This window comes from Mustela nivalis, assembly GCF_964662115.1.
Source record: "Mustela nivalis genome assembly, chromosome: Y".
Taxonomy (NCBI): domain Eukaryota; kingdom Metazoa; phylum Chordata; class Mammalia; order Carnivora; family Mustelidae; genus Mustela; species Mustela nivalis.
This window is the reverse complement of record NC_139041.1, coordinates 29,864,131-29,882,934: the sequence shown is the minus strand read 5'-3', so window position 1 is coordinate 29,882,934 and position 18,804 is coordinate 29,864,131. Positions and strand designations below refer to the sequence as shown.

The 18,804-nt window shown below is 38.4% G+C and overlaps 1 protein-coding gene and 2 pseudogenes across 3 annotated transcripts in view; 1 reads left to right on the top strand and 2 right to left on the bottom strand.

Annotated features, from left to right (window-relative positions):
* Positions 1-18,804, bottom strand: part of LOC309856875 (neuronal membrane glycoprotein M6-b-like) — a 197,948-nt gene that overhangs the window by 127,482 nt on the left and 51,662 nt on the right. The window lies entirely within an intron of this gene.
* Positions 7,680-8,702, bottom strand: LOC309856849 (hsc70-interacting protein pseudogene; annotated as a pseudogene). The gene has a single exon. The product of its transcript is annotated as a hsc70-interacting protein pseudogene (transcript).
* LOC309856946 (transcription initiation factor TFIID subunit 9 pseudogene) lies at positions 13,717-14,662 on the top strand (annotated as a pseudogene). The gene has a single exon. The product of its transcript is annotated as a transcription initiation factor TFIID subunit 9 pseudogene (transcript).

The following is an 18,804-nucleotide window of genomic DNA, read 5'->3' as shown; positions in this document are numbered from 1 at the left end:
TCTCATCAATCAATGCTCTTTATCAAAGGGATCTACCCATTTCTGGGAACCATGTAACACTTCCGTCTCCTTGATACTACAGAGACTAATTTCCACAATGCCTAATATATTTTTTTTAATTTATAACTTTAGTTATCATGTGAAATGTAGTGTCCTCATATCCTGAGCTGTATGTAATAAATCACTGATCTCATCTGTCTTGCCCTGGGTATTGTGTATTCTGTATCCCCATAACCATAGGGCAGGAAACCACCCTACCAATTCATGGAGACTGATGATGAAAGCAGAGGTCCTTAAAATAGGGTGGAATTATAATCTAATACAGAAGCAAAAAAAAAGACCGGCAGGGGTTGGGGGGATGCCTTGGAAAGGATGAAGGAAAAAGATGATGGGTGAAGAGGGCAAGAAAATATGATGTGCAATAAATGACAGAATTACTTATAAAGGTAACTTGTACCCAACTCAGCAAAGTAAAGGGTGCAGTTCAGTGCTAGGAATAAATTTAAAGCCTTGAAATTTATGAAAGTGGAAGAGGAGCCTGAAAAAGGTCAACAGAGTAGTTATCTAAGATTAAGCAGTCTCCACAAACCTTGGCAAGATCCCCTATAAACCACTCCTCTGTTCGTTTCAAAATTCTTTAGAAATTCATTTTCTGGCAATTGGGTACTCATCAGAACAAGTTGGAAAACAGAAGGGAGAGAAAAAAAATGGGAACAGCCCATGATAGAATAAAATCAGAGAGGAAAAGAAGGCACAGTGAACTGCTAGAAGCTTTAAAAGCGCATAATAATAATTACCAAAACCAAACCAAACCAAAACAACAACCCTCTAGAAAACTGGATCAAGAAAGAGTAATAATTGTGAAAGTTCTATGTCCTGATTTCTTCCACACATCATCAGTACCTTGACCTAAGGTTGAAATGAGTCATTTACCATGTCCCAAGGTTGGGTAGGTAACTTTTGAAGCTCCTATAGTCATCCCGTTCCTTACCTTTCTTTCAAAGCAGTGAGAAAAGCTAAATATAGCTTCTTAAAAGTTTCATAGTATAGGGTCTCCTGGGTGGCTCAGTTGGTTATGTGTCTGCCTTTGGGTCAGGTCATGATCTTGGTGCTCTGGAATTGAGCCCTGTGTTGGGCTCCTTGTTCAGCAGGAGGTCTCCTTCTCCCTCTTCCTCTATCTTTTTCCTCCTCTTGTGTACTCTCTCTCTCTCATATAAATAAAATCTTTAAAAAATTTTTCATAGTATACTTTTGCATGCATTCTTATCCTGATCCTTCCACTTGTAAAGGATGTTTACTGCTTTTGCTGTACGTATATATCTTATAAATGGAGTTTAAAGAATACAGTGTCAAAGTCAGCTAGCTGGAAGCAGAGGTGGGACTAAAAGAACCTAGGGGAGGTGGCTGGTAGTTCATACTTGCCTTCACAGTCTCCCATTGCTTTCTTTAGTCTATCTTTGACTTCTATGTCCTGATTTTGGTCCTACAAAGATAGATTACTTTGCCACTTAATATGCTTGCTAAATTTTGTTTAAGTTAACCATCCAGAAGACTATTCTTTGCAGTAAGTCGATTTGAGTCTAAAACATACTATACTTATTAGTCCATTCCTTGACTGAATTGAAATGATTGAGAAACTACTCTTTGTAGAAATCATTTGAATTAACAATAACAATAACAGCCTAAAATTCTCTGGCTTGCAGACTGTATTTAAATAAAAATCAACATTATATCACTATGTAATTTTTAAAAACATTTATGATGCATTTAAAAACATATTCATGTATTTCCTATTTTTATAACTATCTGTTTTGTAAAGGGTGATTGAAAAATCAGTGACGATTGAAATGGGAAAAAAATAGAAGTTTTCAATAAACAGAAGAAAAATGTGCTGATGTTAAAAATAATTAAAAAAAAAATATATATATATATTTCAGAATGAGTTAAGGTGGTGGAGGGGTAGGGATCCTAAGCTTGTTTCCTCCCTTAAACAGAGCTAGATAAATATTTAATCATTCTGAAGATCCAAGAAATTGAGGACTGAGATTTCTTGGATCTTCAGAATGATTAAATATTGCACATCTACAGGTAGAAAAGTGGCTGTGTCATGGAAGGTAGGAGGTACGAAGAGTTGATTTGGGGGAGAGAAGAACAGTGGGTGCTACAGAGGGAAGGGAGCCCTGATGATGGGGGGTGGGAGGGGAGAGAGAGAGAGCGAGCACAGGGGACTGCACAAGAAATTTCTTCACCAAAGTTGTTGAGTGGGTAAAGGAGAGGCACTGACTACTACAAGTTTATACAAGCAGCAGAGCTGCTTTATACAAGCAGCAGAGCTCAAGGTCTGAAGTTTTAGAAGTCTGCACCATCACTGGAGTTGTCCGTGTGGACTTAGTGGTGCTCCCGTGGGGAAAGAGGGCAGAGGCCTGGGTGCAGAAAGTATGGTCTGAGGATCCCCTGGGCCACCTGGTGAGAAATTATTCCCCTTCTTGGAGTACACTTGGTAGAGGTGGCATAGCTTTAGGTACAAAAGACATGGCTGAGCCAATATGCTGCCCTGTTTATTAGCATAGGAAGGAGATATCAGCTTATGGCAGCACACTTTGGTACCAGGTTTGGCTATATTTTACCATAAACTCTGAAATGCTGTGCTGTCCTGTGACTGCTTCTCTGGGACAAGCTGACACTGACCAGACTGTGGTGAGGCCTTTTCCTACATTATCCATGCAGGTTAGTGCAGCACAGTTCCCTAAAACTTGGAATGTGTGAAACCCAGGTGCACCTAAGATAAAACACAGGACTACTGTGCTATTTGCAGGGCAGGCAGCTTGGACATGGACAGGTGAGGGCAGGGATCTGATGGAAGCTGGGGACCCAGGAGGGTTGATTGCTCTTCTGTGAGGTTTTCGTGAAGATTGGCAGCACAAAATCCCCATTCTAAGGATAAGAGGGTGGGGTTTTACCATCCCTGCCCATTAGCACTAACATACTTCAGGGTGCAAGCCACAGTCATCCAATGGAGTCTGGAGGCACTCACAGCAAACCCCCCTATGCCTACAGGTGCACCTCCACTAGAATAAGTCTGCCTGAGAATCAACACAGCAGGTCCCACCCCCAGAAGACCAGTACAAACCCCTTGCACACATCAGATCTACTGAGCATAGGGTGCTATAAAGCTTCAGCTCTAGGGGAAAATATGATCAAGCTATCCCTCCTCCTCCTTCTCCTTCTTTTTCTTCTCTCTTTCCCCCTTCTTCTTCTCCCTCTCCTTCTCCTCCTCTTCCTCCTTCTTCCCCCTACATTTCCCTCCTCCTCCTCCCACTCCACAGGCATTTTCCTCCTCTCCTCCTGCTCCTCCTCCTTCTTTTCTTTTTCTTCTCCTTCCCCTTCCTCCTCTTCTCCCCCTTCTCCTTCTTCTACTTCCTAGGTTATTTTAACAAGCAGACCAAAACACACTTAGTTAAAATTTACCACACGTGGACAAGGTCCAAACACCCCCTACTGCAGCCAAGGAGAAACTTTGGAGAGGACTGACCTGAGCAAAAGGGAAGGCAATACACAACAGCAGAATGCACACTCTGAAATACCTCCTGAGCTACTAGGTCAAAAACAGTATAGGATCTCTTAATACAGCCAATACTCTGAGGAGCAGGAATATAACATGCTTGCATAACAATCATACAAAAAGAACCAGTGACTACATGAAATGATAATAAGTTCACCCCAAGAGAAAGAAGAAGTAGAATTGGCCAGGGACTTAATCAAAATTGATATAAATAAGATGCCTGAACCAGAATTTAAGACAATTATAAGGATACCAGCTGGCCTTGAGAAAAGCACAGAAAACACTAGACAACCCCTTACTTCCTCAAAGTAACACTTAAAACTAGTCAAGCAGAAATAAAAAATGCTATAAGTGAGTTGTAAATGTAAATGCTATAAGTGAGTTATAAAATTGGGTGGATGCCATGAAAATGAGAAACCAAACCAGAGGAAAGAATCAGTAATAATAGGAGATAAAACTGTGGAAAGTAATAAAACCAAAAAGAAGAGGGAAAGAAAGACATTGGATCATGAATATAGACGTGGAAACTCAGTGACTTCTTAAAGTGTAAAACATTTATATCAAAGGAGGCTCAAAAGAAGGAGAGAGAGAAAAGGATGCAGAAGATTTATTTGGGAAAATTATAGTTGAAAACTTCCTTCATCTGGGAAAGGAAACAGACATCCAAATCCAAGAAGCTCTAAAACTCAAATTAAATTCTATAAAAACAGGCCACCAACACCAAAGTATAGCATTTTAAAATTCATTAAATACAGAGACAAGGAAAGAATCCTGAAAGCAGCAAGGGAAATAAGTCCTTAACCTACAAGGGAAAATATATCAGGTCTTTGGTACCTGTGCACAAAAACATGGCAGACTGGAAGGACTGACATGATATATCCAATGTGCAGAATTGGAAAAATACATGGCCAGAATTCTTTATCTAGTAAGGCTCTAATTCAGAATAGAAGGTGAGAGAGAACATTTTCTAGACAAACCTAAAGGAGTACATGTCTACTAAAACAGCCCTGCCCTAACCCAAAACTATTCTTTTGAAACTGTTCCAAAAATTAGGAGGGAAAGAAAAACTTCCAAATTCATTCTGTGAGGCCAGCATTATCTTGATTCCAAAATCAAGACCCCACTAAACAGGAACATTACAGACCAATATCCTCAAAGAACACGGATGCAAAAAGTTCTCAATGAGATATTAGCAAATCAAATCTAACAGTACATTAAAAGAATTATTCACCATGGGTGCAAAGAATTCTCAACAAGATACTAACAAATCAAATCTAACAGTACATTAAAAGAATTATTCACCATGATCAAGTGGGATATACCCCTGAGCTGTGAGAATGGTTCATAAATCAATCAACAGGATACATCACATTAATAAGAGAAAGGAAAAGGACCATTTGATCCTCTCAAAAGATGCAGAAAAAGCATTTGACAACTTACCACATCTATTCTTGAAAAAATTCTCAACAAGTAGAGAATAGAAGGAACATAACTCAACATCATAAAGACCATATAAAAAAGACCCACAGCTAATATCATCCTCAGTGGGGAGATACAGAGTTTTCCCTTTATGACCAGGGATGTCCATTCTGACTCTTATTATTTAACAAAGTATTGGAAGTCCTAGTCTCAGCATCAGACAATGAAGAAAGAAAAAGCATTCAGATCAGCAAGGAAAAAGTCAAACTTTTAGTATTTACAAATGACATGATACACTGTAGAAAACCTGAAAGATTCCACCAAAAAATTACTAGAAGTGATATAGGAATTCAGCAAACTTGTGGGGTATAATACAAATGTAGAGAAATGTGTTGCATTTCTATACACCAGTAATGAAGCAGCAGAAAAAGAAACCAAGGAATGGAGCCCATTTTCAAATGCACCAACAACCATAAGATATGTAGGAATAAACCTAACCAAAGAGGTGAAAGCTCTGTGCTTCAAAAACTATAGAATAGTTATGAAACAAATTGAGGAAGTTCAAACAGATGGAAAAACATTCTATGATCATGGATTGGAAAAGCACTGTTAAAATGTCTATGCTATCCAAAATAAAACTTAATACAATCCCTATAAACACCAGCAACAGGCAAAGGGCACAAAAGGAAGAATAACCTATCAGGACTTCAACAACATAAAAAGCTTCTACACAGTGAAGGAAACAATCAACAAAATTAAAGGCCACCACAAAATGGGTAAGATATTTGGAAATGGTATATCTAATAAAGACGTAGAATCCAAAATCTATAAGGAACTTAAGCAAACAACCACAAATCCAAGTAAACCAGTTAAGAAATGGACAAAAGACATGAACAGACATTTTTTTTTTCCGCTGACAAGCTCAAACGCAAGTTTATATGCTGAGTATTTTTAAAGGATTTAAAAAGCATGCTCAGTTAGCATACAGCCTTTTCTCACTTATATAACAGATGCATTTCTATTTGCTTGTGTACAGTAAAGGGTTAGAACTTGAATCAACTTTCTTATGACTTCAGAAATGTGCTATTTCAGAAATTATTTCTTCACTGCTCCTACCACTGATTCTTCAAATAAGCAAAGTATAGAGGGTCTCATCCCTTGAAAACTGTTTTTTGAACACCAGCACATTAAATTGGAAAGGTAGAAACCTAGTGATTTCTAGTACAGTGCCTAGACTTAGTCTTAATTAATGTTAAGATTTGAATGTACAACAGAATATCCATCATTTCTTCATCCTTAGAGGAGAGGGAAGGAAAAAAGGAGAGGTGTGGGATATGGTGCAGTATTCAAGAGCTGAATAAGGACACTCATAATGCCATCGACTTCACAATAAAGAACCATGGATCTCATCAATTTTATAATTCATATTGGATCAAGAAATTTGGTTCCCCTCTATGTATATTAATGAATTCAAACCTCATACTCTCCAAACTACGAAGATGGATAATGTCAGATAAACTCCAACTGCAACAGGTATTTCCTCAGAAGACTGAACATCAAAGGGAATCCCTCCTTCCAACATCTTCTGAGATGGTTAAGATCTCACCGAAGCAGAAACCTAACATTTAAATATGCAATCGCTTGGCCAAGTAAGAAACTACAACTGTTATGGGTATTACCTTACATAATCACTATATGTATTACATAGTAAACCCAGCATTACATATATTTGCACAATTATGCTGTGAATGATGATAATAGTGATGACACCAGTGAAAAAGGACTATCTTTAGTTCAAAGAGTACTGGGAGGGGAGAAGGGGGGACATGAAAATAAGCAGAAAGCACACAAAGAGATGGGTATTTTCTGACCAGGAAAGGTCACTCTAAACACAGAAATAAAAAAAAAAAAAAAAAAAAAAAAGGTATTCCCTTATTTCCCCTATGTGGAAAGAACGCAAAACATTTATTTTCTATCTCAGACAAGAACATAGCTAAGTAATCCAAGTCTACTGAAGCATTATAAAAATCATCCCTTCACCGCAGTGTAAGATTTAAATGCTTCTGCACAAGGTTGAACACTATATAAAAGGAGTAATGTTGTTGCTGCCCTGTCAAACACTTGCGGTCCCTACCCAGGTCTGACTGCAATACTGGTGGTCCCAATGGTTCTATCAAAATAAATTGTGTTTAAAAAATAAAGCATTTAAAAAGACAAGTCAAAATGCCTCAGAAACCGTATCTCCAACTCAAACTTCATCTATTTTAATGTATTATTTGCCTCCCACTAATCAATCTTTATTTCACTCGTTATAACTGAGCAATGAATCTTCCACACTGAAATATCTTCCTTGCCCAATTAATCCAAAGGAAAAATAACTGAAATGATTAGTAAAGAAAAATGTAGGGACTAACACACCCTTTTAACATGTTTTTAAATATTTTTAAGGTTTAAAAAGTGTTTAAAGTTTGTAGTTCCTAGTAGGAAAACATTATCTGAATGAATACCCTATTGGCAAACCATTGTAGAATGTTTCAGTTGCATGGGGAGCAGAGGGGTAGGGATTCTCTTCACAGCACCCCAGCGTTCTTCATGAGAAGGTCGGAGGTACACTGGTTTGTATTATTGTGACATCCATTAGGTGACTGAAGTTGCTTTTCCTTCAGCAGAGGCATTATTTGTCAGAAGGGCATTATGCTTAACCTCCAAATATGGCTGACAATTTACTGAGGAGATTCATAACCTTTGGGTTGCTCTGATATTTTGACATATTCGCTGGGTTCTGGGCCACATCCTGGAAGGCCACCATAACTTCTGGATCCTGCATGGCTGCAAGAACTTCCGGATCACTACGAATTTCATTGAGCCCAGACATTCCTGCCATTCCAGGCATTCCTCCAGGAAACACACCTGGGAAAGAGCCATAATGAGTTCCTGATTGTCCTCTGGGCTCTTCCTCCCTCTGGGCTCTTTCTTTCTATTCTTTCTTTGATCTCTCGCCCTTCATGTTTCCACTCATACTTTCTCCCATGTTCAGCAATTTTCTGGGCCCTCAGTTGAACTTTCAGCATTGCACTAACATCTTCATTATAATCCAGTTTATAAGCAGGGGCAAGATTATGTGCTGCTTTTTCCCAATGGCCCAGAAGTCTATGTGCTTTCCCACGCCACTTATAAGGCTGCGCTGAATCAGAATTTATTTCAATAGCTCTGTCACAGTCTCAAATGGCAGCATTTGGCTTCTGTGGTTTGATGAAGACACTGGCTCTCTTGGCATACAGAATGGCCAAGCGAGGATTTAGTTTGATGGCATCTGTGACCAAGTCAATGGCATTCTGTAGTTCACCATCATTTAGGGCATCAATGACAGCCACTTTTTTATCATTTGCCTGATACATCATTTCCTCAGCTATCTCTACATTTTCTTCTCCCATTTCTTGAGGGGCATCAGTATCTGGTTCAATCACACCTTCATTAGTCAATTTCTAGATCACTCTTCTCACTTGATGGTTCATCTGTCTTTATGTTTTTCTCCGCCTTCTTACTATCTGGTTTTTCTTCCTTGATACTGTCTTCTGATTTAGTTTTATGAGTGGTATTTTACCCCCATGCTCTCCATCCACTCCCGCAGGAAACGCATTTCCTCGGTGTGCAGAACGCTCCGATCCTTCTTATACATTTTCATGAAAGCCTGAAGCTCGCTCACTTTGCGGGAGTCCATGGTTCAGAGGCAGTGGCAGGGAGCAGGTGCGGCTACTAGCTCAGTGTGATTGTGTAGAAGGGCTGAACAGACATTTTTCCGAAGAAGACCGAGATAGCTAACAGATATGTGAAAAGATGCTCTTCATTCACAGCATAACTGTGCAAGTGATCACTTGGCATCAGGAAAATACAGATCAAAACAAGGAGATACCACCTCACACCTGTCAAAATGGCTAAAACTAACAATGCAGAAAACAACAGGTATTGTGCTCTCCCAGGATGGGAACCCTCTTATACTGTTGGTAGGAATGTGTACAGTTGCATCCAGTCTGGAAAACATGATGGAACTTCCTCCAAGAGTTAAACATAGAGCTACCTACTTATCAAGCCAGTAATTGTGCTAGTATGTATATACTCAGAGGATAAAAGAATACTGTTTTGAAGGGGTGCAAGCATATTGCTCTTTATAGTTGTATTATCAAAAATAGTATTATCAACAATAGCCAAATTATGAAAAAAAAAAGGCTAAATGTCCATTGGCTATGAATTGATAAAACAGATGTGTTATGTATATACTATGGAATATTACTTAAGTCTTCCAAAAAAAAAAAAAAAAGAAATCTTGTCATTGGCAATGATGTGGTTGTAGCTAGAGTATATTATGCTAATTGAAATCAGTCAGGGAAAGATATATGGTGATTTCACTAATATGTGGAATTTAAGAAACAAAACAGATGAACATATGGGAAGAGAGAAAAAACAGAGGGAACCAAACCATAAAAGACTCTCTTTTTTTGTTTTTTAAAGATTTTATTTATTCGAGAGGCAGAGATCACAAGTAGGCAGAGAGGCAGGCAGAGAGAGAGGTGGAAGCAGGTCCTCTGCCAAGGAGAGAGCCCGATGGGGCTCCATCCCAGGATCTGGGATCATGACCTGAGCCGAAGGCAGAGGATTTAGCCCACGAGCCACCAAGGAACCCCACCATAAGAGACTCTTAATGGCGGAGAATAAAGTGAATGCTGATGGAGGTCAGTGGGAGATGGGCTAGATGGGTGATGGGGATTAAAAAGGGTACTTGTGATGAGCACTGGGTGTTATATGTAAGTGGTGAATCACTGAATTCCACTCCTGAAACCAGCATTTGTACTGTATGTTGACTAACTAGAATTTAAATAAAAATTGGAAAAAAAAATATTTAGCATGGGAGAAACTAGAAATTGGCAGCCAAGGTGCTAATGCTTCAAAGATCTTGATCTGTAGGTGGGAATGGTAAACAAACAAGCTTTTTAATGGTTTACACAAAAACCTTTGGCTAGGAATTTGTCATCTCCATTAACGGGACAACAAGGTAAATCCATGAAAATCCAAAGTTTGAATGGAGTCTTCAATTTTTAACATATATAATACTTTTTCAACAAAATTTCATAGTTTTTAGATGGGTATAATCTTCAGATTTTCATTTTTTCAAATTTGTAAAGGCTGGATTGTCTATTATTGTTTTAAGAGTAAAGACTGTTTAAAAAACAAAGCTCTATCAATCACTAATGAATTCATTAGTACTGAGACATCAAGTATGAAATATTTAATGAGACAAAAGTCTAAAGTACTACAAATATTTGTAATACAAAAATGCAATTTGGAAATTTCCTAAACTTAGCATGAAAAAGTGACCAATTTTGTAGACTCAAGTTATATTTCATATACATTAAAAAAAAAAAAATTTTTAAGGATTTTTATCTATGAGAGAGAAAGAAGACAGAAAAAGAAAACACGAGCAGGGGGAGCAGCAGAGAGAGAGAAGCAGGCCCTCCACAGTGCAGAAGCCCAATATAGGGCTCCATTTCAAGACTCTAGGATCATGAAATTAGCCAAAGGCAGATAGATGTTTAACGACTGAGCCACCCACGCTGTCCCACACATAAAAAAGTTTTTTGCAGAAATTAAGAGTTCTATTAAACTAGTATGTACATAATTAAAAATTCCTCCTTTCTCTTTGTATCAGAATTGAAAAAAAAAAAAAAAAAACCAAACAAACAGAAACAAAAACAACCAAAAAAAATGTGAGAAGGCTCAAGAGTGGGCACACTGCCATCTAGTGACAAATAGGAAAGGTATGGTATTCCCAAAATTGCATTCTTATCCAAAACCATTATTAGTAGTTTCTCAATGAGGGGAAGTTGTGAGATAGAAGAGGTTGCCTATCAGAAATTATTGAGTCATTCAAAACAAATGGCTCAAGAAAACTGTTTTTTTATTTGTGCAAGGGAACCTTATACTAATTACAAGCAAGGAAGACAGACACTTTTCACTTGAATTAATGAGAACATTATGAAGATTTCAGAATAAACCTGACATGAATATTTTAAATTTTCATTCCTTTCTTTCCCCAGCTTAGTTTCACAGACTTTTTGCGTGAAAAGCCAGTTTACTTTTAGGGATAGTGTTTGCTGCTTATCTTTTTTACATGTAAAAGTGAGAATATATATAATGTTTAAGGCTTTTTTTTTTTTTTTTGGTAAAAAGAGAAAATTCTTAATAAAGATTTTACATGTACTCCATTATGATTTTTCTATCATTTTCTTTGATACTATAGTTTGCAAACCAAGAGTAATTTAGTCATGTGATACCCCTTCTCCAGCCATAAAATTTATCATTGTTAGGCCTTTCAGTATAAGGATAAGCTGTCTCCTCCCCCACCCCCCAACTTGTGTAACTTTTTGAATAAGACTAACCTATCCTATTAGTCAAACTCCAGGCCTTCATTTGGAAGTTTCACTGTGTTCCTTCTTCTCCACAGTTGGGAGACCACTTGTCAAAACACTCTCCTTATGGTTTTTTTTTTTTTTTGCTCCTGATTTATTCCATAGTAGATTCTAGAAATGGTATATACAATGTTGTATCTGGTCTTATGACATCTTCTTCTTGAAAATGAATGCAACCCCTTCTTAGATGGTGATAAAAAGATAAGGTAAAATTTACTGAGCACTTTCTGTATACCAGGTACTATTTATTTATTTATTATTAATTAATTAATTGTTAAAGGATTTTATTTTTTTATTTGCCAGAGAGAAAGAAAGAGAGAGCAGAAACCTGCTGAACAGGGAGCCCAATGTGGGCTTGATCCCAGGACCCTAGGAACATGATCTGTGCCAAAGACAGATGCTTAACTGACTGAGCCACCCAGGTGCCCCCAACCAGGTACAATTTTAAAACTTTTTATGTATTAACTCACTTAATTTTTATATTACCCATATGAAGCATATGTGCTATGACCATCTGCATTTTACAGATGAGGTAATGAGAGGCATAGATAGGTTGGTGATTTGATTAAGGTCTCATAGCCATCAAGTAGCAGAGCCAGGATATACCCCAATGGGAGACCAGTGCTGCCTCTATGCTGGGCTGTTCTGGAGCTTCTCCTGTGGAAGACATCCCATAACTTGCAGTAGGTCACTGGACATCTTTTTCCAGAGTGACCTTTAGAAACCACACAGAGAGGGGGAGGAGTCAAGATGGCAGAGATGTAGCAGGCTGAGGCTACATCAGGTAGCAGGAGATCAGCTAGATAGCTTATCTAAAGATTGCAAACACCTACAAATCCATCAGCAGATCGAAGAGAAGAAGAACAGCAATTCTAGAAACAGAAAATCAAACACTTTCTGAAAGGTAGGACTGGTGGAGAAGTGAATCCAAAGCGATGGAAAGATAGACTGGGGGGGGGGGGTTAGTTCCCGGCAAGTGGCGGAGCAGACTTTTAAAAGTCTGTTCCACTGAGGGGCATTGCTCCAGAGGCTAAACCAGGGTGAAGCCCATGTGGGGTCAGTGTGGCCCCAGGTCCCGCAGGGTCAGAGAAGGATTGGGGGTGTCTGAGTGTCGCAGAGCTTGCAGGTATTAGAATGGGAAAGCTGGCTACAGAGACACAGCCGAAGAGTGAGGTCTCACCTTGGGGTTACCTTGAACCGGTCACAGCATGGGTGAGCTTGGAGCACGGCCGGAGGCCAGGGAGATGGGAGTTATTGGGCGCTATTCTCTGAGGGTTCACTGAGGATTGGGGCCCTGAGTTCTCCACTCCTCTAGGCCAGAGACTGGGAGGCCGCCTTTTTCATTCCCATCCTCTGGAACTCTACAGAAAGCATTCAGGAAACAAAAGCTCCTGAAAGTAAACCTGAATGGATTACTTAGCCCAGCACCTGGTAGGGCAGTGCAATTCCACCTGGGGCAAAGACACTTGAGAATCACTACAATAGACCCCACCCAAGAAGATCAACAAGAAATCCAGCCAGGACCAAGTTCACCTACCAAGGAGTGCAGGTTCAATACCAAGTCCAGCAGTGGAATTCCAGAGGAGGAGAAAGCAAAGCACGGAACTCATGGCTTTCTCCCCATGATTCATTAGTCTTGCAGTTAATTTAATTTAAAAATAATTTTATTTTCTTCCTCTAAATTGTTTTAAACTTTTACCCTTTTCTTTTTTAACGTTTTAAACTAGTCTATCTAATATATATATATTTTTTATTTTTTATATTTTTTATTTGTTTTCTTTTTTTAAATTTTTTTTCCCTGAACTTTTTTTTATCCCCTTTCTCCCCTCCCTGATTTGGGGGCTCTTCTGATTTGGTTAAAGTGTGTTTTCCTTTGACACCCTTTCAGTATTTTACTTGCTCCTTCATACACTCTTATCTGGACAAAATGACAAGGCGGAAAGATACACCACAAAAAAAAGGGGAAAAAAAAGGAACAAAAGGCAGTACTGAAGGCTAGGGACCTAATCAATACAGACATGGTAATATGTCAGATCTAAAGTTCAGAATGATGATTCTCAAGGTTCTAGCCAGGCTCAAAGAAGGCATGGAAGATATTAGAGAAACCCTCTCGGGAGAGATAAAAGCACTTTCTGGAGAAATAAAAGAACTAAAATTTTTAAAAAGCTATTGAGGTGCAATAAAAAATGAAGCCTCTCACTGCTAGGATAAATGAGGCAGAAGAAAGAATTAATGATATAGAAGACCAAATGACAGAGAATAAAGAAGCTGAGCAAAAGAGAGACAAACAGGCTTCCGAACATCCTGCTCACCGGTACACCAGGGGTTGGAAAAACCACGCTAGGCAAAGAACTTGCATCAAGATCAGGACTGAAATACATTAATGTGGGTGATTTAGCTTGAGAAGTCTGATCAATGGATATCATGGAGTCTGGCAAGTTCTCCCAAGAGCATGCTGAAAGATGCACAGATGATGGCACAAATCCTGAAGGATATGGGGATTACAGAATATGATCCAAGAGTTATAAATCAGATGTTGGAGTTTGCCTTCTGATATGTAACCACAATTCTAGATGATGCAAAAATTTATTCCAGCCATGCTAAGAAAGCTACTGTTGATGCAGATGATGTGTGATTGGCCATCCAGTGTCATGCTGATCAGTCTTTTACCTCTCCTCCCCCAAGAGATTTTTTATTAGATATTGCAAGGCAAAGAAATCAAACTCCTTTGCCATTAATCAAGCCATATTCAGGCCCCAGGTTGCAACCTGATAGATACTGCTTGACTGCTCCAAACTATAGACTTAAGTCTTTACAAAAAAAGGCATCTACCTCTGTGGGAAGAATAACAGTTCCATGGCTAAGTGTTGGTTCAGTTACTAGCAGACCAGGTACTCCCACTCTTGGCACACCAACCCCACAGACCATGTCTGTGTCAACTAAAGTAGGGACTCCAATGTCCCTCACAGGGCAAAGGTTTAAGGTACAGATGCCCACTTCACAGTCCCTAACTGTAAAAGCATCAGTTCCTGCAACATCTGCAGTTCAGAATGTTCTGACTAATCCATCATTAATTGGGTCCAAAAACATTCTTATTACCATTAACATGGTGTCATCACAAAATACTGCCAATGAATCACCAAATGCAATGAAAAGAAAATGAGAAGATGATGATGATGACGATGATGATGACAATGATGACTACGATAATTTGTAATTCAGCCTTGATGCTTGTAACATGTATACTTGGTATGAATCCATTGTACTAGATTAAACGTGCATGCTGGGTATTTTCAAGTTGTGTTGTAAAAAACTTAAATGCTATTTAATGAGTAAATATAGTTATCCTTTCTGATGAGATGTTGGGTTTTCTTTAATAGAATTAGTAATGGTTATTCATCAGCCTTTAAGTGTAAAAAATAAAACTTTTCATCAGTTTGAAAAAAAAAAAAAAAAGAGACAAACAGCTACTGGACCATGAGGGGAGAATTCGAGAGATAAGTGACACCATAAGAGAAAACAACATTAGAATAATTGGGATTCCAGAAGAAGAAGAAAGAGAGAGGAGAGCAAAAGGTATATTGGAGAGAATTATTGGGGAGAATTTCCCTAATATGGCAAAGGGAACGAGCATCAAAATCCAGGAGATGCAGAGAACCCCCCTCAAAATCAACAAGAATAGGTCCACACCCCATCACCTAATAGTAAAATTTACAAGTTTTACTGACAAAGAGAAAATCCTGAAAGCAGCCCGGGAAAAGAAGTCTGTAACATACAATGGTAAAAATATTATATTGGCAGCAGACTTATACACAGAGACCTGGCAGGCCAGAAAGAACTGGCGTGATATATTCAGAGCACTAAATGAGAAAAACATGCAGCCAAGAATATTATATACAGCTAGGCTATCATTGAAAATAGAAGGAGAAATAAAAAGCTTCCAGGACAAACAGAAACTGAAAGACTTAGCAAACACCAAAGCAGTTGTACAGGAAATACTGACAGGGTTCCTCTAAGCAAAGAGAGAGCCTAAAAGTAGTAGATCGGAAAGGAGCAGAGACAATATATAGTAACAGTCACCTTACAGGCAATACAATGGCACTAAATTAGTATCTCTCAATAGTTACCCTGAATGTTTATGGGCTAAATGCCCCAATCAAAAGACACAGGGTATCAGAATGGATAAAAACAAACAAACAAACAAACAAACAAACAAACAAAAACCCATCTATATGTTGCCTACAAGAAACTCATTTCAGACCTGAAGACACCTCCAGATTTAGAGTAAGGGGGTGGAAAACAATTTACCATGCCAATGGACATCAGAAGAAAGCTGGGGTGGCAATCCTTATAGCAGATCAATTAGATTTTAAACCAAAGACTATAATAAGAGATGAGGAAGGACACTATATCATACTCAAAGGATCTGTCCAACAAGAAGATCTAACAATTTTAAATATCTATGCCCCTAACGTGGGAGTAGCCAACTATATAAACCAATTAATAACAAAATCAAAGAAACACATCAACAATAATACAATAATAGTAGGGGACTTTAACACTCCCCTTACTGAAATGGACAGATAAACCAAGCAAAAGATCAACAAGGAAATAAAGGCCTTAAATGACACACTGAACCAGATGGACATCACAGATATATTCAGAACATTTCATCTGAAAGCAACAGAATACACATTCTTCTCTAGTGCCTGTGGAACATTCTCCAGAATAGATCACATCCTGGGTCCTAAATAGGACTCAACAGGTATCAAAAGATTGGGATCATTCCCTGCATATTTTCAGACCACAATGCTCTGGAGCTAGAACTCAATCACAAGATGAAATTTGGAAAGAACCCAAATACATGGAGATTAAATAGCATCCTTCTAAAGAACGAATGGGTCAACCAGGAAATTAAAGAACAATTGAAAAAATTCATGGAGACAAATGATAATGAAAAGACAATGGCTCAAAATCTGTGGGACACAGCAAAGGCAATCCTGAGAGGAAAATATATAGTGGTACAAGCCTTTCTCAAGAAACAAAAAAGGTCTCAAGTACGCAACCTAACCCTACACCTAAAGGAGCCGGAGAAAGAACAAAAAAGAAAGCCTAAACCCAGCAGGAGAAGAGAAATAATAAAGACCAGAGCAAAAATCAATGAAATAGAAACCAAAAAACCAATAGAACAAATCAACGAAACTAGGAGCTGTTTCTTTAAAAGAATTAATAAGATTGATAAACCCCTGGCCAGGCTTATCAAAAAGAAAAGAGAAAGGACCCAAATAAATAAAATCATGAATGAAAGAGGAGAGATCACAACTAACACCAGAGAAATTATAAGAACATACTATGAGCAACTCTACACAAACAAATTTGACAATCTGGAAGAAATGGATGCATTTCTAGAGACATACAAACTACCACAACTGAACCAGGAACAAATAGAAAACATGAACAAACCCATAACCAATAAGGAGATTGAAGCAGTCATCAAGAATCTCTGAACAAACAACAGCCCAGGGCCAGACGGCTTCCCAGGGGGATTCTACCAAACGTTTAAAGAAGAACTAATCCCTATTCTCCTGAAACTGTTCCAAAAAATAGAAATGGAAGGAAAACTTCCAAACTCATTTTATGAGGCCAGCATCACCTTGATCCCAAAACCAGACAGGGATCCCATCAAATAAGAGAATTACAGACCAATATCCTTGATGAACTCAGATGCAAAAATTCTCACCAGAAAACTAGCCCATAGGATTCAACAGTACATTAAAAGGATTATTCACCACGACCCAGTGGGATTTATCCCAGAGCTGCAAGGTTGGCTCAACATCTGCAAATCAATCAATGTGATACAATACATTAATAAAAGAAAGAACAGGAACCATATGATACTCTCAATAGATGCTGAAAAGCATTTGGCAAAGTACAGCATCCCTTCCTGATCAAAACTCTTCAAAGTGTAGGGATAGAGGGCACATACCTCAATATTATCAAAGCCATCTATGAAAAACCCACAGCAAATATTTTTCTCAATGGAGGAAAACTGAAAGCTTTTCCGCTAAGGTCAGGAATATGGCAGGGATGTCCATTATCACCACTGCTATTCAACATAGTACTGGAAGTCCTACCCTCAATAGAGAACAAAAAGCAATTAAAGGCATCCACATCGGCAAAGAAGAAGTCAAACCCTCACTCTTTGCAGATGATATGATACTATATATGGAAAACCCAAAAGACTCCACTCCAAATCTGCCAGAACTTGTACAGGAATTCAGTAACGTGTCAGGATATAAAATCAATGCGCAGAAATCAGTTGCATTTCTATACAGCAACAACAAGACAGAAGAAGGAGAAATTAAGAAGTCAATCCTATTTACAACTGCAGCCAAAACTGTAAGATACCTAGGAATAAACCTAACCAAAAAGGCAAAGAATCTATACTCAGAAAACTATAAAGTACTCATGATAGAAATTGAGGAAGACAAAACGAAATGTTAAAATGTTCCATGCTCATGGATTGGAAGAACAAATATTGTGAAAACTATGCTAACTAAAGCAATCTACATATTTAATGCAATTCCTATCAAAATACCATCCATTTTTTCAAAGAAATGGAACAAATAACCCTAAAATTTATATGGAACCAGAGAAGACCTCGAACAGCCAAAGGAATATTGAAAAAGAAAGCAAAAAGTTTGTGGCATCACAATTCTCGACTTCAAGCTCTATTACAAAGCTGGTACTGGCATAAAAACAGACAAATAGATCAATGGAACAGAATAGAGAGCTCAGAAATAGACCCTCAACTCTATGGTCAACTGATCTTCGACAAAGCAGGAAAAAATGTCCAATGGAAAAAAGACAGCCTCTTCAATAAATGGTGTTGGGAAAATTGGACAGCCACATGCAGAAAAATGAAATTGGACCATTTCCTTACACCACACATGAAAATAGACTCAAAATGGATAAAGGACCTTAATGTGCGAAAGGAATCCATCAAAATCCTTGAGGAGAACACAGGCAGCAACCTCTTTGACCTCAGCTGCAGAAACATCTTCCTAGGAACATCGCCAAAGTCAAGGGAAGCAAGGGCAAAAAGCAAGGTCAAAAATGTGTGCAAAAATTTTTGCACACAAAATGTCCCTGAGGCTGACCATCCCCCTAGTTTGCCTGCACTGGATTGGTTTCCCAGGCCATTGGGATTTCATCAGATCAAAAGCTTTTGCATAGCAAAGGAAACAGCTAACAAAATCAAAAGACAACTGACAGAATGGGAGAAGATATTTGCAAACGACATATCAGATAAAGGACTAGTGTCCAAAATCTATAAAGAACTTAGCAAACTCAACACCC